Source organism: Rhinoraja longicauda, chromosome 4 (genome assembly GCF_053455715.1).
Source record: "Rhinoraja longicauda isolate Sanriku21f chromosome 4, sRhiLon1.1, whole genome shotgun sequence".
Taxonomy (NCBI): Eukaryota; Metazoa; Chordata; class Chondrichthyes; order Rajiformes; family Arhynchobatidae; genus Rhinoraja; species Rhinoraja longicauda.
The window spans coordinates 54,748,610-54,768,531 of record NC_135956.1 but is presented as its reverse complement, the minus strand read 5'-3'; the positions used below and the strand labels follow the sequence as shown (position 1 = coordinate 54,768,531).

At 44.7% G+C, this 19,922-nt stretch overlaps 1 long non-coding RNA gene across 1 annotated transcript; it reads left to right on the top strand.

Annotated features, from left to right (window-relative positions):
• Window positions 1–929: 929 nt before the first annotated feature.
• Window positions 930–6,364, top strand: LOC144593160 (uncharacterized). Its single transcript, XR_013547212.1, has 3 exons — window positions 930–967; window positions 1,620–1,720; window positions 5,784–6,364. It is a non-coding gene; the product is annotated as an uncharacterized LOC144593160 (long non-coding RNA).
• Window positions 6,365–19,922: the final 13,558 nt, after the last annotated feature.

Sequence of the window (19,922 nt, the reverse complement as noted above, 5' to 3'; positions counted from 1 at the left end):
AATAAATTTAATTAGCCAAATATGTATACATACAAGGATACAAAGCCTTGGTGCTTTGCTCGCAAGTAACAACACGATACACAGTAGACAATTAAAAATAAAACATTATTATTTAAATATGTGACGAATGAAATAAAATACCATAGCAAAAGGAGGCTACTGACTTTTGGCTGTTGAGTAGAGTTACTGCTCATTGAAAAAAGCTGTTTTTATGTCTGGCTGTGACGGCTTTGACAGCCCGGAGTCGCCTTCCAGAGGGAAGTGCTTCAAAGAGTTTGTGGCCAGGGTGAGAGGGGTCAGAGATGATCTTACCCGCTCGCTTCCTGGCCCTTGCAGTGTACAGTTTGTTGGTGGGGGAAGGTTGCAGCCAACAACCTTCTCAGCTGATTGAACAATGCGCTGCAGCCTCCGGATGTCATGCTTGGTAGCTGAGCCAAACCCGACCATGATGGAGAAGGTGAGGATAGACTCTATGATGGCAGTATAAAACTGGACCATCATTGCCTGTGGCAGTTTGTGATTTCTCAGCTGCCGCAGGAAGTACATCCTCTGTTGGGCCTTTTTGACTGTGGAGTTGATGGTGGCCCCCCATTTAAGGTGCCTGGAGATGATGGTTCCAAGGAACTTAAATGACTCCACATATGTGACTGTGGTGTTGTTGATGGTGAGTGATGTTGTTGATGGTTCTTTTAACATTAATGGTGCTGTCTCAAAGGGTTGAGGAATGTTTCTGATTGTTCTGACCAATATCTACCCTGATTCAGTTTAACTGGCCATTATTACCTCGAACATGGGCGCTTGCTGGGACTACTTTAAAAGTAGTATGTTGACTGTAAATGCTTTGGTATGTTCTTAAAATTCTGCAAATCATTATTGAAATGTTAGTCTTATAGTCTCTTCTGTTTCCTTCCAGATTTGCTTTTTCATTACTTCACTTGATGACTTGTGCTGTGGAGGGGAGGATAAGGTAATAGAGGCTCAGACATTTTCTTGTACCTCATTTATCCAGCTAAAAGAGGTCCAAGGGTGGGAACTGTGGTTGACATTTCCTAACTGTAACAATGGGGCTGTTGATCTCTACCCGGCTACCTCAGAGATCAGTTCTATGTGCAGGGATCAAGAACTGAACCTGGGACCTTAGTCAGTAAGTCATTGCCTCCTTGCTCAACCTGTGGAGAGGGTCATGACTCATTTTGCCCTGTAAAAACCTATCAAATAGTAAAGTGGTAAAAGCATAGGACCAATAAGAAAGAAAAGACAGTATTGGTTAATTAAGTCCAAATCTTCTTATGAGCATTGAATTCCCTAAAACCTCACAAGTTCTCATCTTGACTAATTATGGTTTCAATGGTCATAATTAGAATAGTTTCCAACGAACACTCTTTAACTAAGAAGGCCCCTTATCTTTTTACTTACTTTTACATCACTCTTTGACATCTCACTGATTCTAAAACAGAGAGTAATATGGTGAAGACAACCGATTCCACAGAGTGATCAGTCATTCAAATTAAAAAAGCCCACAGATATCCCCTAATGAAAATATGGGTTGGTATTCATTATAAAAAAATATATATTTTGTGCTCATTCTCCATTAAAATTGACTTCAAATATTATTGCAGATTATTTCTTCATAGCCAATCCACCAGGATTGTGGATGACATGTATAAACTCCTGTTCCTGAGGTGACTGTTGAGGCCTACGTGGGATAACTTGGACGGTGGTGAGTTCATTCCTCATTTTATGCAGGGCTCCTCTCTGCTCCGAAGAGTGGCCTTGAATTTCTCGGTGCCATCCTGTTAGTTTATCTCCACATTGGCAGCGCAGTGGTGGGGCGGCACAGTGACACAACAGGTACAGCTGCCGCCTCAGTGCCAGAGACCCAGGTTGGATCCTTACCTCAGGTGCTGTTTGTGTGGAGTTCGCACAGTGTGCTTGTGACTATGTGGGGTTTTTCCGGGCGTTCGATTTCCTCCCACGTCCCAAAGGTGTGTGGGTTTGTAGGTTAATTAGCCTCTGTAATTTGCTCCTAGTGTGTAGGGGGTGAGCGCGTAAGTGGGATAACACAGAAATAGTATGTAATGGGTGACATAGTCGGCGCAGACTCGGTGGGCTGAAGAACCGATTTCCATGCCGTTTCTCTAGATAATTTAAAGATCATTGACAAAGGATTCCTTGAAAATAATGGTGATACTGCAAGTTTTCAGGCAGACTTTGAGAACATCTTGAATCTTTTCCCTTGTCCATTTGGTCACCTCTGCCTCTGAAAAAGCTTGGTACAGTGTCTACTTCAGAAATCAGGGCTGTCCATCAGTGTCGATTGAGTGTCATTAGGACCTCAGTGCTGGGTATATTGGCTTGGGAAAGGATGCTGAAGATGCATCACTTATCCTGCCAGTGGAGTTGGAGGATTTTGTGGAGACAACATTGGTAGCTTGCTGTAGGTTGGCCAAATCTCGGAAGTGTACAGGAGAGCATGGATCATGAACATCATGTCAGGTTTGAGTCTTCACCTTCATACACTGTTTTGAGTTTAGGAGCAGGGAGGTTCTGCTGCAGTTGTACAGGACCTTGGTGAGAGTATTGTGTACAGTTTTGGTCTCCTAATCTGAGGAAAGACATTCTAGCCTTAGAGGGAGTACAGATAGGGTTCACCAGATTGATCCCTGGGATGGCAGGACTTTCATATGAAGAAAGACTGGATAGACTAGGCTTATACTCGCTGGAATTTAGAAGACTGATGGGGGATCTTATTGAAACATATAAAATTCTTAAGGGGTTGGAGAGGCTAGATGCGGGAAGATTGTTCCCGATGTTGGGGAAGTCCAGAACCAGGGGTCACAGCTTAAGGATAAGGGGGAAGTCTTTTAGGACCGAGATGAGAAAACATTTCTTCACACAGGGAGTGGTGAGTCTGTGGAATTCTCTGCCACAGAAGGTAGTTGAGGCCAGTTCATTGGCTATATTTAAGAGGGAGTTAGATGTGGCCCTTGTTGCTAAAGGGATCAGGGGGTATGGAGAGAAGGCAGGTACAGGTTACTGAGCTGGATGATCAGCCATGATCATATTGAATGGCGGTGCAGGCTCGAAGGGCCGAATGGCCTACTCCTGCACCTATTTTCTATGTTTCTATGTTTTCCAACATATGAGTGGCGCACTGAAGGTGATGGTGTAATTCATCTTCAATGGCTGTTCCCAATAAGAGCTGGCTGCCAGATGTGGAAAGTGATCAATATTTTGCAGGAATTGTTGTGGACCTTTACATTCAGGATTTGATGTTGTACAGCAAGGCGGGTTGATAGAAGCCCTTTATTTTTATTGATGTTGACTATACAACTATAGTGAATGAGTCAAAGATGATTTTGAACTCGGCTCCAAGTATGCAAAATCACAAGTGTTGTCTGTGCACTGTAGCTTGACCTTTGGGTGTTCTTGGTTGTGGACTGGAGGTGACATAGATGAACATTTTTCTATATGTCTGGTAGAGTGGTTTTTAGCACCACTCCAATGGGAATCTTGTTGGAGATGAGGTATTTCAAACAACGAATTGAGAAAAGTGTTGCAGCAACCATCCAGGTCTACATGACCCTGGTCTGCTCTGAGATTGGGTCTGTTGTGGTCCCCAGATGAAGCAAACACAGGAAATAAACAAATTTCTGTGGACAGCCAATTCTGAGGAGACGCTACACAGTCCCTCTCACTTGATGGAATCAAAAGCTTTTACAGAGGTTACAAATGTCTTTGTATAATGTTGGGAATGCTGCCTGCATTCATTTTGGAATTGGTCGACATTAAGCAACGCATATTAAGAAATGTTTTTGTGGACTCAAGATGACAGCTACGTTCATCTCCTGGCTGGGTGCAATACCACAATACTAATGGTGGTGGGATCAAAGCCAGGAGCATGGATGGGAGAGGGGAATTGGAGCACAGATTCCCTTGAGAGCCTGAATGCGATCAGCATTGTAGATCATATGAGCAAGCAATCACTATTTATAACAAAAATAGCATTGGGGAGTTTGCAAGCTTAGCATTGATGTTCGAGGAAGCAATGTTATTTCAGAGTTCTATTTTTTAAGTTGATGGTTAACTTGGACTCAATGGGTTGATGGGCTTGATTTTGTAACTTTATGACTCTATGAAAATGGCACTACTTGGGTGTAGAAGAAAGAATATGATGATCAGACAACAAAACTACTGTCCGTATCCCAGAATGGATCAACTAGTTTGCTGCATATAAAACCATCACCAGCATATCACTGGGCTGGAGGGGTTTCCTTTAAGATGACCAAATATTTAATCTCCTGAATAGCAACATGAGAAATAGGAACAGGAGAAATCTTCATGTTGCCTGGAGCCTTTTCAGCCAGCAAATAAAATCATAGATGAACTTAATCGCCCTTCCATTGTGAGTGATAATTTTCTAATCCCTGTCTTCACCTGCCAATCAACCCTTGCTCACTTGGATCCATGGTTCCTCAGTATGGTACACCTAGAGATGTTTGAAAGCTTCAAGTTCCCCGGAGTTGAATGCATGCATTTATACATATATTTAGATGGACAGGGGCTGATGAGGGATGTCATGGGAGATAGTCTCGCAAATCTGATTTTTTTTGAAGATATGACTAAAAATGTTGCTGATAGCAGAGCTAAACATTGTTTAAACAGATTTAAGCACGACATATGACAAGGTTCCACATGGTAGGCTGCTCTGGAAGGTTAGAGTGCAGGGAATCCAAGGAGAGATAGTTGACCAGATAGCGAATTGGCTTCATGAAAGGAAGCAAAGGGTGATGGTGGAAGGTTGCTTTTCCGACTGGAGGCTTGTGACTAGTGGTGTGCCTCAGGGTTCAGAGCTGGGCCCATTGCTGTTTGTCATGTCTATCAGTGATTTGGATGAGAATGCACAAGGCATGATTAACAAGTTTGCAGTTGATACAAAAGTGGGTGGTATTGTAGATGGTGAAGATGTTCATCAAAAGTTGCAGCAGGATCTTGATCGGTTGGGCAGGTGGGTTGAGGAATGGTCGATGGAACAATAGTCTTTTGCCTAGAGTAGGAGAATCAAGAACAAGAGAACATAGGTTTAACGTGAGGGAGGGAAGATTTAGAAACATAGAAAATAGGTGCAGGAGTAGGCCATTCGGCCCTTCGAGCCTGCACCGCCATTCAATATGATCATGGCTGATCATCCAACTCAGTATCCCGTACCTGCCTTCTCTCCATACCCCCTGATCCCTTTAGCCACAAGGGCCACATCTAACTCCCTCTTAAATATAGCCAATAAACTGGCCTCAACTACCTTCTGTGGCAGAGAATTCCACAGATTCACCACTCTGTGTGAAAAAAAAACGTTCTCATCTCGGTCCTAAAAGACCGAGCAATCACTCGGTCCTTATCCTTAAACTGTGACCCCTTGTTCTGGACTTCCCCAACATCGGGAACAATCTTCCTGCATCTAGCCTGTCCAACCCCTTAAGAATTTTGTAAGTTTCTATAAGATCCCCCCTCAATCTTCTAAATTCCAGCGAGTACAAGCCGAGTCTATCCAGTCTTTCTTCATATGAATTAATAGCAATCTGAAGATGGCGGCGCTGCCCTAGCAGCTGCGGCTTACCTGCAGTCCATTTGTCTTTGTGTTTTTGTTGTTTTTGTTGTCTTAATTGTAGTTGTGATGTGGTGTTTTTGTGTTGTGTACTATGTGTGGGTGTGGGGGGGGAGGGGGGGAACTGTAACATTGTAAATATGTATCCCTTCCGAACGGAGACCCGACCTTTGTTTTCTAGGTCGGGTCTCCGTTCCTGCTGCGGCCTACCATCGGCCCAACTCCTGGAGCTGGCGGCCTCCAGGGCTCTGGTTCGCAGAGCCCGCGGACCAGACTCACCATCAGCGGAGCCGGCCGTTCTCGGAGGCTGCGGGAGCGGCTGCGACTCGCCTTAGGCTCGGGCCGCGTGGATGCCGACATCGGGAGCTCCGGCAGCGGCAGCGTGTTCGCCCGCCCCGGATCGCGGGGCTTGGGTCGGCCCGCCGCGGATATTTCACCGTCCGGCGCGGCCTGAAATAGGCCACGGAATTTTCTCTGCTCGGCGGGGGCTTCAATGTCGGGAGCCCCGACCGCCCCGACTTGCAGCGGGGCTTGGGTCGGCCCGTTGCGGACATTTCACCGTCCGGCGCAGCCTGGAACATGGCAACGACAACAGCCTGACCGCAGGAGAAGACGGCAGGGGAAGAGAAAAAGACATTCTGGCCTTCCATCACAGTGAGGAGGGGACTGGAGGAGACTCACTGTGATGGATGTTTCTTTTTGGGGGGTTTTGTGTTGGTTGGGGTTGTGTAATTTGCGTATTTTATTGCTCTTATTGTTGGACTGTGGGTGACGAAATTTCGTCCAAAAAACTTGTTTTCTGGATGACAAATAAAGATATCTTGAATCTTGAATATCTTGAATCTTGAATCTTGGTAACGTTTTCACCCAAAGGGTGATGGACATATGGAACGAGCCTCCAGATGAGGTCGTTGAGGCAGATACTATCTTAACATTTAAGAAACAATTGAACAGGTACATGGATAGGACAGGTTTACAGGGTTATGGTCCAAGTGCGGGCAGGTGGGTCTAGTGTAGATAAGACATGTTGGTTAGCGTGGGTGGGCAAGTTGGGTCAAAGGGCCTATTTCCAACGCTGTACAATTCTAAGACTATGACTATAAATATCACCCGCAACTTGTCCTGGACCAAGAAAGCACTCCAATGCCTCTACTTCCTTAGAAGGCTTTGGAAGTTTGGCATGTCTCCAACAACTCTCGCCACCTTCCACAGATGCGCCGTAGAAGGTATTTTATCGGGATGCATCATAGCTCCATCCAAGACTTCAAGAAATTCCAGAGATATGTGGACGCAGCAAAGACCATCACGCAAACCAACCTCCCTTCCATTGACTCCATCTACACTTCACAGTGCCTTGGCAAAGCTACCATCAAGGTTGAATCTCACACTGGATACACTCCCTCTGCTCCCCTCTCTACTCAGGCAAGTGATACAGAAGTGTGAAAACACATAACTCTAGGTTCAAGGACAGTTCCTTCTCAGCTGTTAGCAGGCAACTGAACCATCCTATTACCAGCAAGAGAGCAGTCCTGAACTATCATCTACCTCATTGGAGACCTGTAGACTATCTTTAATTGCACTTTACTGGACTTTATATTGCACTAAACATTATTCTCTTCATCCTGTATTTGTACATTGCGGATAGCTTGATACAAAAGTGGCTGGTATTGTAGATAGTGAGAATGGTCATTAATAATTTTTATCCTGCATCGTCTTTCCACTGTCTGGATAGCAAGCAACAAAAAACCTTTTCACTATACCTCGGTATATGTGACAATGAACTAATCTAAACTAAAGGGACAGCATCGTGATGCAACAGTAGAATTGCTCTCTTACAGAACCAGAGACTCAAGTTGATTCCAGACAATGGTTACTGTCTGTACGGAATTTGGACATTCTCCCTGCGACCAGGTAGGTTTCCTCCGGGTGCTCCGGTTTCCTCCCACACTCCAAAAAAGTATAGGTTTATCTCCCCGCTCGACTCCATCCAAGGACCCAAACAGTCCTTCCAGGTGAGGCAGAGGTTCACCTGCACCTCCTCCAACCTCATCTACTGCATCCATTGTTCCAGGTGTCAACTTCTCTACATCGGTGAGACCAAGCACTGGCTCAGCGATCGCTCCCCTGAACACCTCCGCTCAGTCCGTCTTAACCAACCTGATTTTCCGGTGGCTCAGCACTTTAACTCACCCTCCCATTCCCAATCTGACCTTTCTATCCTGGGCCTCCTCCACTGCCAGAGTAAGGCCCAGTGCAAATTGGAGGAACAGCACCTCATATTTCGCTTGGGTAATTTACATTGATACAGCGGTATCAACATTGACTTCTCTAACTTCAGATAGTCCCTGCTTTCCCTCTCTATCCCCTCCCCCTCCCAGTTCTCCCACCAGTCTTCCTGTCTCCTACTACATCCTATCATTGTCCCGCCCCATCCTCTGACATCAGTCTGAAGAAAGGTCTCGACCTGAGACGTCACCCATTCCTTCTCGCCAGAGATGCTGCCTGACCCGCTGAGCCACTCCAGCATTTTGAGTCTACCTAGGTTTGTAGGTTAATTGGCTTCGGTAAAGATTGTAAATTTTCCCTGGCGTTTAGGATAGTGTTACTGTACAGGGATCGCTGTTTGGCACAGACCTGGTGGGCCGAAGGGCCTGTTTCTGTGCTAAACTAAACTAAACTAATAATTTAAAAGCAAAACCAATTTGTATTCATGTCCTGTCTTAAATACACTGGTCAACTGAACAGTAGCCAAGGAAATATCTTTGTAGCTTAGTCGAAATGAATCATTTTTGTACATTCTCCAGGCAGGAACAATGACCCTCAGCATCTATTGCTCAACCACAACCTGTGGAAATTTATACATCAGTTTGGAGTGCTTCAAAGAGATGACCTGAAACTGGGGCTTTTCATTTTAGAATCGTTTGTTTCATGTTCGCACAAATCAAATCTGAGCAAGTTTACGTCCACATTACCTTACAATGCTGCAGCCCTGAATTAATTAGCATCAGATTAAGGTTAATGAATTGGCTTTATTGATATCTCCAGGGGAAGCATGTCCTTTCATCACACATCATTACCGTCTCAAGGGAGTGGCTACTAACCTGTTTGGCATGATTGTTCCAAATGAGAGCCTCGGGAGGATTCTCTCTCCAGCAACAAATGGACTGAGGCACAGAGAAGGAAGTTTTGAAAAGAAACTTGCAGATCCAGTACAGAATGTAGTGGTGATGTTATCAATCTGGTAATCTAGATACCTCAACCAAAGATCTCGAGACCCTTTTTTGAGCCGGCCCTGTTTTGTTCTAAAGAAGGGTTTTGACTCGAAACATCACCAATTCCTTTTCTCCAGAGATGCTGCCTGACCCACTGAGTTACTCCAGCACTTTGTGTCTATCTAGAGACTCAAGTTTAAATCCTACTACTGGAATATTTAACTAAAATTAGTTTAATTCAAGTAAATATGTCCAGGATTGGTAATATGGGGAAAATCTAAAAATGGACATTAGTGCATCAAGTAGGCTTTACAGCAACCTGGCAGTTTTTCCAATGGGGCAACATTTTCCAGTACACAAGTACCATATCCAATTTTCCCTCAAACACACGGATGTCACTGAGTTTCATTCCACAGAGAATGGTTGCTTTGTTTGGGAATCCATGCTCCCCAGGCAGATGGTATTGGTGAGTTAATTAGCTGCATAACCTAGCTGTCAGCCGACATCGGAATATCCACACTGTCTAACAGGAATCACAGGAGAATCACAGGAATCACAGGCTGCACGATGGCGCTGATGTAGATTTGCTGCCTTATAATGCCAGGGACCCGGGTTCGATCCCGACAATGGGTGCTGTCTGTATGGAGTTTGTACGTTCTCCCCGTGACTGCATGGGTTTTCTCCGACATCTTCGGTTTCCTCCCATACTCCAAAGACGTACAGGTGTGTAGGTTAATTGGCCTTACAAATGTAAAATTGTCCCTAGTGTGTGTAAGATAGTGTTAATGTGCGGGGATCGCTGGTCAGTGCGGACTCGGTGGGCCGAAGGACCTGTTTCCGCACTGTATCTCAAATATTCAGGAGTGGGAGACTTTACCAATTGTTTGCTCCCTACCCAAGGCCCGTGGTGATGTTCATATTATGGAGACTGAGAAAGACAGGTTCTGACCTTAACCCTGATGCCACCAACGAGTAGAAATAACAATGTTGAATTGTCTTGTGTTGTTTCTTTTTCAAAGTGCCGCTGAGCCACAGTAAAATGTTATACAACTGTTCTCACACTCTGCTTTAGCCATTGTTCGTGAAACTACAAGGCATTGCCTGTATTACGGACTGATCTTTGAAATGGAAATTGAAGTCAACCATGAATGAAAATTCTGAGAGATTAATGGAACGTGGCATGTGAATAGTTTATAAAAATATCACTGCGAAGACAGATTTTCAAAAGAATAACGTGTGTAATTGGGTTTACTATTTTTATTTTCCTCTCGACCCGGTTTGGAAGAGAGACTGAGTCCAGTACGCCAGACTAATTTCACAGTTGTGCAGGCGGACTGAATTGTTGTCACAAAGGCTCCTGCCTCCAGCACCATTTTGGATGCTTGGGCTGTAAACATATGCACAAACTATTCCTGGTGTCTGCTCCTCTCCCAGACATATTATATTATATTATATTTCATATTTCAGATACAGCGCGGAAACAGGCCTTTTCGGCCCACCAAGTCCGCGCCGCCCAGCGATCCCCGCACATTAACACTATCCTACACACACTAGGGACAATTTTTTACCTGCTTTGCCGTATGATCTGCATTTACCTCTTTAAAAATAATTCCTCTTTCCTGAAGCACGCGACTGAGAACCAGGAGTTTCTCGCAAAATGGGTAAAAGTTTCATTTCCAATTATTTTGTTCTATTTGAGTTCAACATCCAGCTCCTGATTAAGAATCACCAAGCTGCCTTTGGTTTTCATATAACATAACATATAACATATAACAACTACAGCATGGAAACAGGCCTGTCCGGCCCTACCAGTCCACGCCGACCATTCTCCCTGACCTAGTCTCATCTACCTGCACTCAGACCATAACCCTCCAATCCCCTCCTATCCATATACCTATCCAATTTACTCTTATCTCACTGCTTCTTGGTGTGTTTTTTTTTCACTCATCCCCTCAATCTTTGAACATTAATCCTATACTCCCCCCCCCCCCCCCCCCCCCCCCCCCCATGGTACAGAGTTGCTAAGCAATGGATGGAAGGATAGCCATACTGTTCACCACTTCCTGCCTAATGCTTCCTACTAGGCCCAAATGGTTCTTTGACGATTTCTCCATTAAAAAGATCCTTGAGCAATCTGGTGGAATAAAATCAAATTTAAACTCGTAAAACACAAAAGGCTTACCAACACACACACATTTAATAGATGTGGCAAGTTTGAGCAGTGCGTGGTAGGTATGCAGGGAAACATCCTCATGCACTTTTGTGCTCAATCCTTCTTACAATAAACGCAATCATTTCTTCTGTTGTCCAATGCATCAGAGAGGATATCCGAATTACCGGCATGCAAGTCACTTGGGAGTCGTGCACGAGGATACCCAGATTATCACACTGTGGCTTTAAACCAACCACCGTCTGGAGCTCTGAGGTGCAGTGGAGTGTGGGTGCTTTAGTGCATGGCTCGCATGCAGGTACAATAAATAATTGCAAAAGCCTCGCTGATCCACTGGACAGCAGAAGAAAAAAAACTTTTCATTTATTGCAAGGATGATTGAGCACAAAAGTTAGGGAGGGTATGTTTCAATTATCCAGGATATTGGTGAGGCCACATTAGAATTGTTGTGACACAATTGGTGTCTTATTTAAGGAAGAATATTACCACAGTGGAAGCAGTTCAGAGAAGGTTTACTGGTCTAATTCACTAGAAGGGGTGGAATGTCAAAATTGTTCAGGCTGTGGTTGTATCTGCTAGAGTTTAGAAGAGTGAGAGCAAACTTTATTGAAACATCCAAAATCCTCGAGATCTTGACAGGACATTTGTGGAGATGGGGTTTCTTTTCGTGAGAAATCCAGGACTACGAGCCCCACTTTTAAAATGTAGGGTGGGCTATTTAAGATAAGAGATGAGGTGAGTTAATTTAGAGTAATGGAGTCGTACAGTCTGCAAACAGGGCCTTCAGCCCAAATTTCCCACACCGACCAACATGCCCCATCTACACTAGTCCCACCTGCCTGCATTTTTGACCCAAGATAGACACATAAAGCTGGAGTAACTCAGTGATACAGGTAGCATCTGTGGAGAGAAGGAATGGGTGACGTTTCGGGTCGAGATACTTCTTCAGATTGAAGAAGTCTGGTTCGGACCAGTGGGGATAGCCTTTGTTGTCCTCGCACATCAATGAGCCTTGGGCGCCCAACACCCTGTCGTTGGTTTGTGGTTTGTCCCTCCTCGGATCACTGTCGGTAGGTACTCACCACTGCTGACCGGGAGCACCCCACAAGCCTTGCCGTTTCAGAGATGCTCTGACCCAGTCGTCTGGCCATAACAATTTGCCCCTTGTCAAAGTCGCTCAGGTCTTTACTCCTGCCCATTTCTCCTGCATCCAACACATCAACTTCAAGACTGACTGTTCACTTGCTGCCTAATATATCCCACCCCTTGACAGGTGCCATTGTAACAAGATAATCAATGTTATTCACTTTAACTGTCTGTGGTCATAATGTTTTGGCTCATATATGTTCACACTCATCTGCCACTCTTGGTTCTTGGTCCTCCAAAATATTCCAAATGGAATTTAAACTGGAGGTGGCGGAGTATAGACTTAAGCAAGAAGGGCTTCTTGGAGAAGAAGAGCTGCCTTGACATACTTGCTTTGACTCTGACACATACAAACTCATACACACAGGCACATGACACACAATGAAGCACACACATCACACTCTCAAATACACACACACATACACGTGCACAAACACGCATACCATGCACTTGTATTGCCACGCAGGCACATGGCACCGATAGATTTGCAAACACACACATTTGCAAACCACACATGCTCATAAGAAACCATGCGTGTGTATACATACATGCAAGCACACACATATAGACATACATTCTCACACTCACACAAGCGCGCACATATAGACACAGACACATACATAGACACGGACACACTTTGCTTTCCCACTGTATCAGCTGATGGCATTTGTTCTTTTGCAGTGTCACTGCACAAGCTGGTGTGAGTACCCCTCAGGTCACGCCCAAGATAAAAGACCCCTACAATTTTCAACAGCAGAATTATAACAGTGCTTAACCAGGCGCGTGTTTCTGAAAGATAAACAGAGATCAGAGCTATTAACAAGTAGTTTCACAATAGAAGACAAAATGCTCTTAGATATCTACTCAAGAGGAACTGCAAGCTGCACTCAACAGGAAAATTAGATAATCTTCCACAAAACTGACTTCGTTTACAAGAAACAGGTCTTCTCCGAAATTTGTTGGATGATACCTCTGAGGCCTCTTGTAGTGCTTGGGCAGGCCAGAAGACTGATGGATTAAATTCCAGCCCAGGCTGAATAGAAAATCCATCCAGGCAGAACATTGCTTGATTGCCTTCATGGAAAACCGCATCCTTTATCTGCGTACCTGTGCATGTGTATCGGCCTGCATGCCTGCATGTGCGCCCATGTGGAGAGTAAATAAAGGAGAAGTACAAATTAGCTTCCCCAAAACAACAATGGAGAAATCCACACTTCCCACTCCTGCATATAACAGAGAACATTGAAACTGGACAAACCAACCTGTGCATATTAGAGGGAAAGTCCTTGCTGCAGCCTCTGTGACATCTGCTGCCACCCTTCAGTGTCGCCCCTTCTTGTGTTAATCTCTGGCCTATGTAATCTCTGGCACGGTAGCGCAGCGGTAGAGTTGCTGCTTTACAGCGAATGCAGCGCCGGAGACTCAGGTTCGATCCTGACTACGGGTGCTGCACTGTAAGGAGTTTGTACGTTCTCCCCGTGACCTGCGTGGGTTTTCTCCGAGATCTTCGGTTTCCTCCCACACTCCAAAGACGTACAGGTATGTAGGTTAATTGGCTGGGTAAATGTAAAAATTGTCCCTAGTGGGTGTAGGATAGTGTTAATGTATGGGGATCGCTGGGCGGCATGGACTTGGAGGGCCGAAAAGGCCTGTTTCCGGCTGTATATATATGATGATGATGATGTTCCAACCATCTACCCATCATAAACCCCCTTCACCTGTGTCCACCTGCCATGCTTTGTCCTGCCTGCCCCCTCACAGATTGCACTCACCCCACACACAACTAGTCTGAAGGTTTCCAACCTGCAATGTCACCTATCCATGTTCTCCAGAGATGCTGCCAAACCCACTGAAATGCTCAAGCATATTGTCTCCTTCACTGCTTCATTTTCTTCATTGAAAATATCACATATTCTTCCAAAGCCGACTGTATGTTTTTGATCTCCTTCAACATTAATGCTTACACCATTGCTACTCGTCAATGGACAGGGTCAACCAAGCTGTGAGCAATAACTGATGAAGCAGTCCACTCAACAGTTAGGGACTGTCTTCATGGCTCAACTGGAGGGAGTGATCCAGCATGATAAAGTAGATTGTCATGCAACACATGACCATACACTCACTATTTAGTAGGGCAGGACATGACGGCTTCAAGAGAATCAAGAGTGTTTAATTGTCATATGTACTGACAACGGAACAGTGACATTCTTGCTTGCTGCAGCTTAACAGGCTGCAAACACAATAACAAACCAATAATATATAATAATCAAAAATACAATAAATGAATAACTATAATAATAGTTAGATAACAATAATAGTTTTTTTTAAAATCTGTAGTGTGACCACATATAAAGTCCATAGAAGGGTGTTGAAATTTGTGGTTATAGTTTTCAGGCTCCTGTACGTTCTTCTCAATGTTAGCAACAAAATGAGACCATGGGCAGAGAGGTACTGGGGGACCGAGACCATGGGCAGAGAGGTACTGGGGGACCGAGAAGTTACATTAATGTTTGCTCTTTCGAAGTGAGCGTACAAAAGAATTGAGCGCATTGTCATTTGAGCCTACACCTTGCAAACCTTACAATGGCAGCAGCATAGAAAACAAAAATAGTTGCAGGAGTAGGCCGTTCGGCCCTTCGAGCCAGCACCACCATTCAATAAGATCATGGCTGATCATCTAAAATCAGTACCCCGTTCCTTCTTTTTCCCCATATCCCTTCATTCCGAGTCAGCATGGATTTACGAAGGGGAAATCATGCTTGACAAATCTACTGGAATTTTTTGAGGATGTAACTAGGAAAATTGACAGGGGAGAGTCAGTGGATGTGGTGTACCTCGACTTTCAGAAAGCCTTCGACAAGGTCCCACACAGGAGATTAGTGGGCAAAATTAGAGCACATGGTATTGGGGGTAGGGTACTGACATGGATAGAAAATTGGTTGACAGACAGAAAGCAAAGAGTGGGGATAAATGGGTCCCTTTCGGAATGGGAGGCAGTGACCAGTGGGGTACCGCAAGGTTCGGTGCTGGGACCCCAGCTATTTACGATATACATTAATGACTTAGACGAAGGGATTAAAAGTACCATTAGCAAATTTGCAGATGATACTAAGCTGGGGGGTAGTGTGAATTGTGAGGAAGATGCAATAAGGCTGCAGGGTGACTTGGACAGGTTGTGTGAGTGGGCGGATACATGGCAGATGCAGTTTAATGTAGATAAGTGTGAGGTTATTCACTTTGGAAGTAAGAATAGAAAGGCAGATTATTATCTGAATGGTGTCAAGTTAGGAGGAGGGGGAGTTCAACGAGATCTGGGTGTCCTAGTGCATCAGTCAATGAAAGGAAGCATGCAGGTACAGCAGGCAGTGAAGAAAGCCAATGGAATGTTGGCCTTCGTAACAAGAGGAGTTGAGTATAGGAGCAAAGAGGTCCTTCTACAGTTGTACCGGGCCCTGGTGAGACCGCACCTGGAGTACTGTGTGCAGTTTTGGTCTCCAAATTTGAGGAAGGATATTCTTGCTATGGAGGGCGTGCAGCGTAGGTTCACTAGGTTAATTCCCGGAATGGCGGGACTGTCGTATGTTGAAAGGCTGGAGCGATTGGGCTTGTATACACTGGAATTTAGAAGGATGAGGGGGGATCTTATTGAAACATATAAGATAATTAGGGGATTGGACACATTAGAGGCAGGAAACATGTTCCCAATGTTGGGGGAGTCCAGAACAAGGGGCCACAGTTTAAGAATAAGGGGTAGGCCATTTAGAACGGAGATGAGGAAGAACTTTTTCAGTCAGAGAGTGGTGAAGGTGTGGAATTCTCTGCCTCAGAAGGCAGTGGAGGCCAGTTCGTTGGATGCTTTCAAGAGAGAGCTGGATAGAGCTCTTAAGGATAGCGGAGTGAGGGGGTATGGGGAGAAGGCAGGAACGGGGTACTGATTGAGAGTGATCAGCCATGATCGCATTGAATGGCGGTGCTGGCTCGAAGGGCTGAATGGCCTACTCCTGCACCTATTGTCTATTGTCTATTGTCTATTCCTTTAGCCCGAAGAGCTACATCTGACTCTCTCTTGAGAGAGCGAGAGCGTCGTACATACATGTCATAACTGAACCTCCACAATAATAATCCATGCTGTTAAGGTCGATCCCTCAAACCTCATTCACCCAGGGCCTTCTATTTCATTACAACAGACTCCTCTTCTCGCCTACCAATAACCTTGTAGGAGTCTATATATCTACATAAGTGTATGATTAATACTTATTCTGACCTGATACATTAATTGTTTAGTTTTGTTTAATTTAGAGATACAGCGTGGAAACAGGCACTTTGGCCCACCGAGTCGGCTCCACATAGCGATCCCCACGCACTAACACTATCCTACACACACTATGGACAATTTACAATTATACCAAGCCAATTAACCTACAATGTTCTTTAGAGTGTGGGAGGAAACCGGAAATCCCGGAGAAAACCCAGCAGGTCACGGAGAGAACGTACAAACTCCATACAGATGGCACCCGTCGTCAGGATCGAACCCGGGTCTCTGGTGCTGTAAGGCAGCAACTCTACCACTGCACCACTGTGCTGCTCCTTTCTTTTTACAAATATGCTGTCTGACCTGAATGGATAACTCTGTATCTCTTTCCGCTGATGCGGTCTGCCCTGCTGAGCATTTCCACCATGCATTTATTTCAGATTTTCATCATCTGCAGTTTTCTTTTGATTATCCAATTCTTCAAGCCATTGTGCTGTGCTTTTATCCTAAGTATGTTGCATGATCCCCAACCAATGGAATTAGATAGTGTGGAAAGGAACTGCAAATGCTGGTTTAAACCGAAGATAAACATAAAATGCTGGAGTAACTCAGCAGGACAGGCAGCACCCCTGGAGAGAAGGAATGGGTGACAATTTGGAACGAGACCCTTCTTCAGACTGAGATGTTTCTCCAGAGATGCTGCCTGTCCTGCTGTTACTCCAGCATTTTGTGTCTATCAATGTAAATAGATCCCCTTCCCACCCTAGAGAGGGGAAACCAGAGTGGCCAGCCTTGTAATCTATTGTGTGGGAAGGAACTGCAGATGCTGGTTTAAACCGAAGATGGACACAAAATGCTGGAGTAACTCAATGGAACAGGCAGCATCTCTAGATAGAAGGAATGGGTGATGTTTCGGGTCAAGACCTTTCTTCAGACTGGAGAAGGGTCTCGACCCAAAACATCACCTATTCCTTCTCTCCAGAGATGCTGCCTGCCCCGCTGAGTTACTCCAGCTTTTTGTAATCTGTTGTCATTGATGGCCATAGAGTGTGATGAACTCCAGGTATGTAGGTTATTTGGCTTGGTAAATGTAAAAAATTGTCACTAGTGTGTGTAGGATAATGTTAATATGCGGGGATTGCTGGTCGGTGTGGACGTGGTGGACCAAAGGACCTGTTTCCGCACTTTCTCTCTAAACTAAAACCAAACTTATCAAGGTTCGTCCCTGAAACCCACTAATGACCTCAGTCACGACCTGCACACCCACAAAGCTCCCGAAGACAACTCACAGTTAACAGAAGAAAAACAGTAAGTGTGAAATGATTAAACCGAAGGCATTCCATTACACAGTCAGTTCAATGATAGTGAGAATGAGCGTTTATTTCTGAACAATGAGACATAAAGGAATTAAGACACAAGCACAAAAAAAGTCCCCATCCGAGGTCAGAGCCAGAAATACACTTTTTTTTGCAAAAATATCTTCTTTCAGTTTTCTATAACTGCAAAAGAGACAAGTGGGGGGATTTTTAAAAAAACATGCCCTGTTTAACAGGTCCCTTTTAAAGTGTTTGGACATGGGAGGTGAAGGGAGGAATCTCGCAGTGTCGTAAAGCTATGGCGATCCAAAGAGTTAAGCTGTTGCTCGCTGGTCCCACAGCAGCAACCTGCCTGAAACCCCTGTTCATTAAGTGACTCGCTATGGGGTTTATGTGGGAAAGAAGGAAAGTTACTCTCACAGGATGTGGGTGGTTGGGGCAAGACTGGCATTAAAAGATAGCGGTGGCATCACCTCCCCAAACTGCTGCGGTCCGTGTGGTGAAGTTGGCCCCACACACACGGGGCACATTATTCTTTTTAAAAGAGCAGCAAAAGTTCAACACAAACACTAATATTAATGCCAGAGGAATTATTGCATTAACATACAATGGAACATTATTCCGGCAATTCCCTTGTCTAAATGTTCCTTAAGATAACTTGATAACTTGAATACCAGAACAACTTCCATTGACATAAAGGTGCTGTTAAGTATAAAAGAATGTCCCAAATTGCTTAGAAGAAAAGCATTAAGAAACTGAGGCTGGAAGAGGTCAAGTCAAGTCAAGTCAATTTTATTTGTATAGCACATTTAAAAACAACCCACGTTGACCAAAGTGCTGTACATCAGATTAGGTACTAAGGAAAAAATGAAACATACAGTAGCACGCACATAACAGCACATACAAAACAGTTCACAGCGCCTCCTCAATGAGCCTCAAACGCTAGGGAGTAGAAATAGGTTTTGAGCCTGGACTTAAAGGAGTCGATGGAGGGGGCAGTTCTGATGGGGAGAGGGATGCTGTTCCACAGTCTAGGAGCTGCAACCGCAAAAGCGCGGTCACCCCTGAGCTTAAGCCTAGACCGCGGGATAGTGAGTAGCCCCAAGTCGGCCGACCTGAGGGACCTGGAGTTAGAGAGGTGGGGGGGGGAATGTCCATTTAGGGCTTTATATGTGAATAGGAGGAGCTTGAAGTTGATTCTGTACCGTACAGGGAGCCAGTGGAGAGAGGCCAGAATCGGCGTGATGTGGTCCCTTTTACGGGTACCCATCAGGAGTCTCGCTGCGGCGTTTTGGACCAGTTGCAGGCGGGACAGGGAAGATTGGCTGATCCCAGTGTATAGGGAGTTGCAGTAGTCTAGGCGACAGTAGTCTAGTGATTATAAACTCAAGAGACGATTGTTTGAGGAGGGGTTTTGCAAAAGATATGCAGTAGGACAGCTGATGAGGATAATAGACACAGGTCCATAAAGTGGGCAGAAGCTATGAAGTCATAGAATCATGCAGTATGGATACAGACATATCTTTAAAGGGCGGAGGAAAGGGGTGGATTGAGGATCTGAAGAACAAGATGTGTGGGAGGAAATACCAAATAAAGTGGAATAAGATAGAGGTGAATTCATGGAGGGCAAGGATGTTTGGTTGATGAGGTGACAGTGAAACGTAGCAAGAACAGGGAAGGCGAACAAATACAATATAGGATGGCGCAGAATTTTTTTACGCTTTCCTCCACTCTACTGATGGGCAAGACAATGGAAAGAGGAGGCAGAGAAGCTGGGCCCAGCAACAGCAAAGACACGTTCGAGACTTTAACAATCTTAAGAGCTGTTTACACATTATTAAATGTAAAGATGAGTTGTCCGAATAACATGGCTTTAACGAGCATAATGTACAGTTACTGGAAGCTATGATTTTGCATTGGAGACTCAAGTTCTGTCCTGAAATAGTGTCTGCACTTTCAGCTGATGAAAATGGTGCAAATTATGGTTCTTAGAGTGGAAATTGGACTCCCATTTCACCAAATGTTTTCAACTATTTTTAAAAATTGCAATTTCATTCAAACCTGTCTCTAAATAAAGGATGGAAATTGAGAGAAACACTTCAGCAGTTCAGGACATCTATGGAAAGGAGAAAAGTGTTAATGTTATAAGCTAAAGGTTGTTCATCAGAAGACCCTTCTCTTTCCACAGAAGCTGCCCGAACTGTTGAGCTTTTCGAATGTTCTC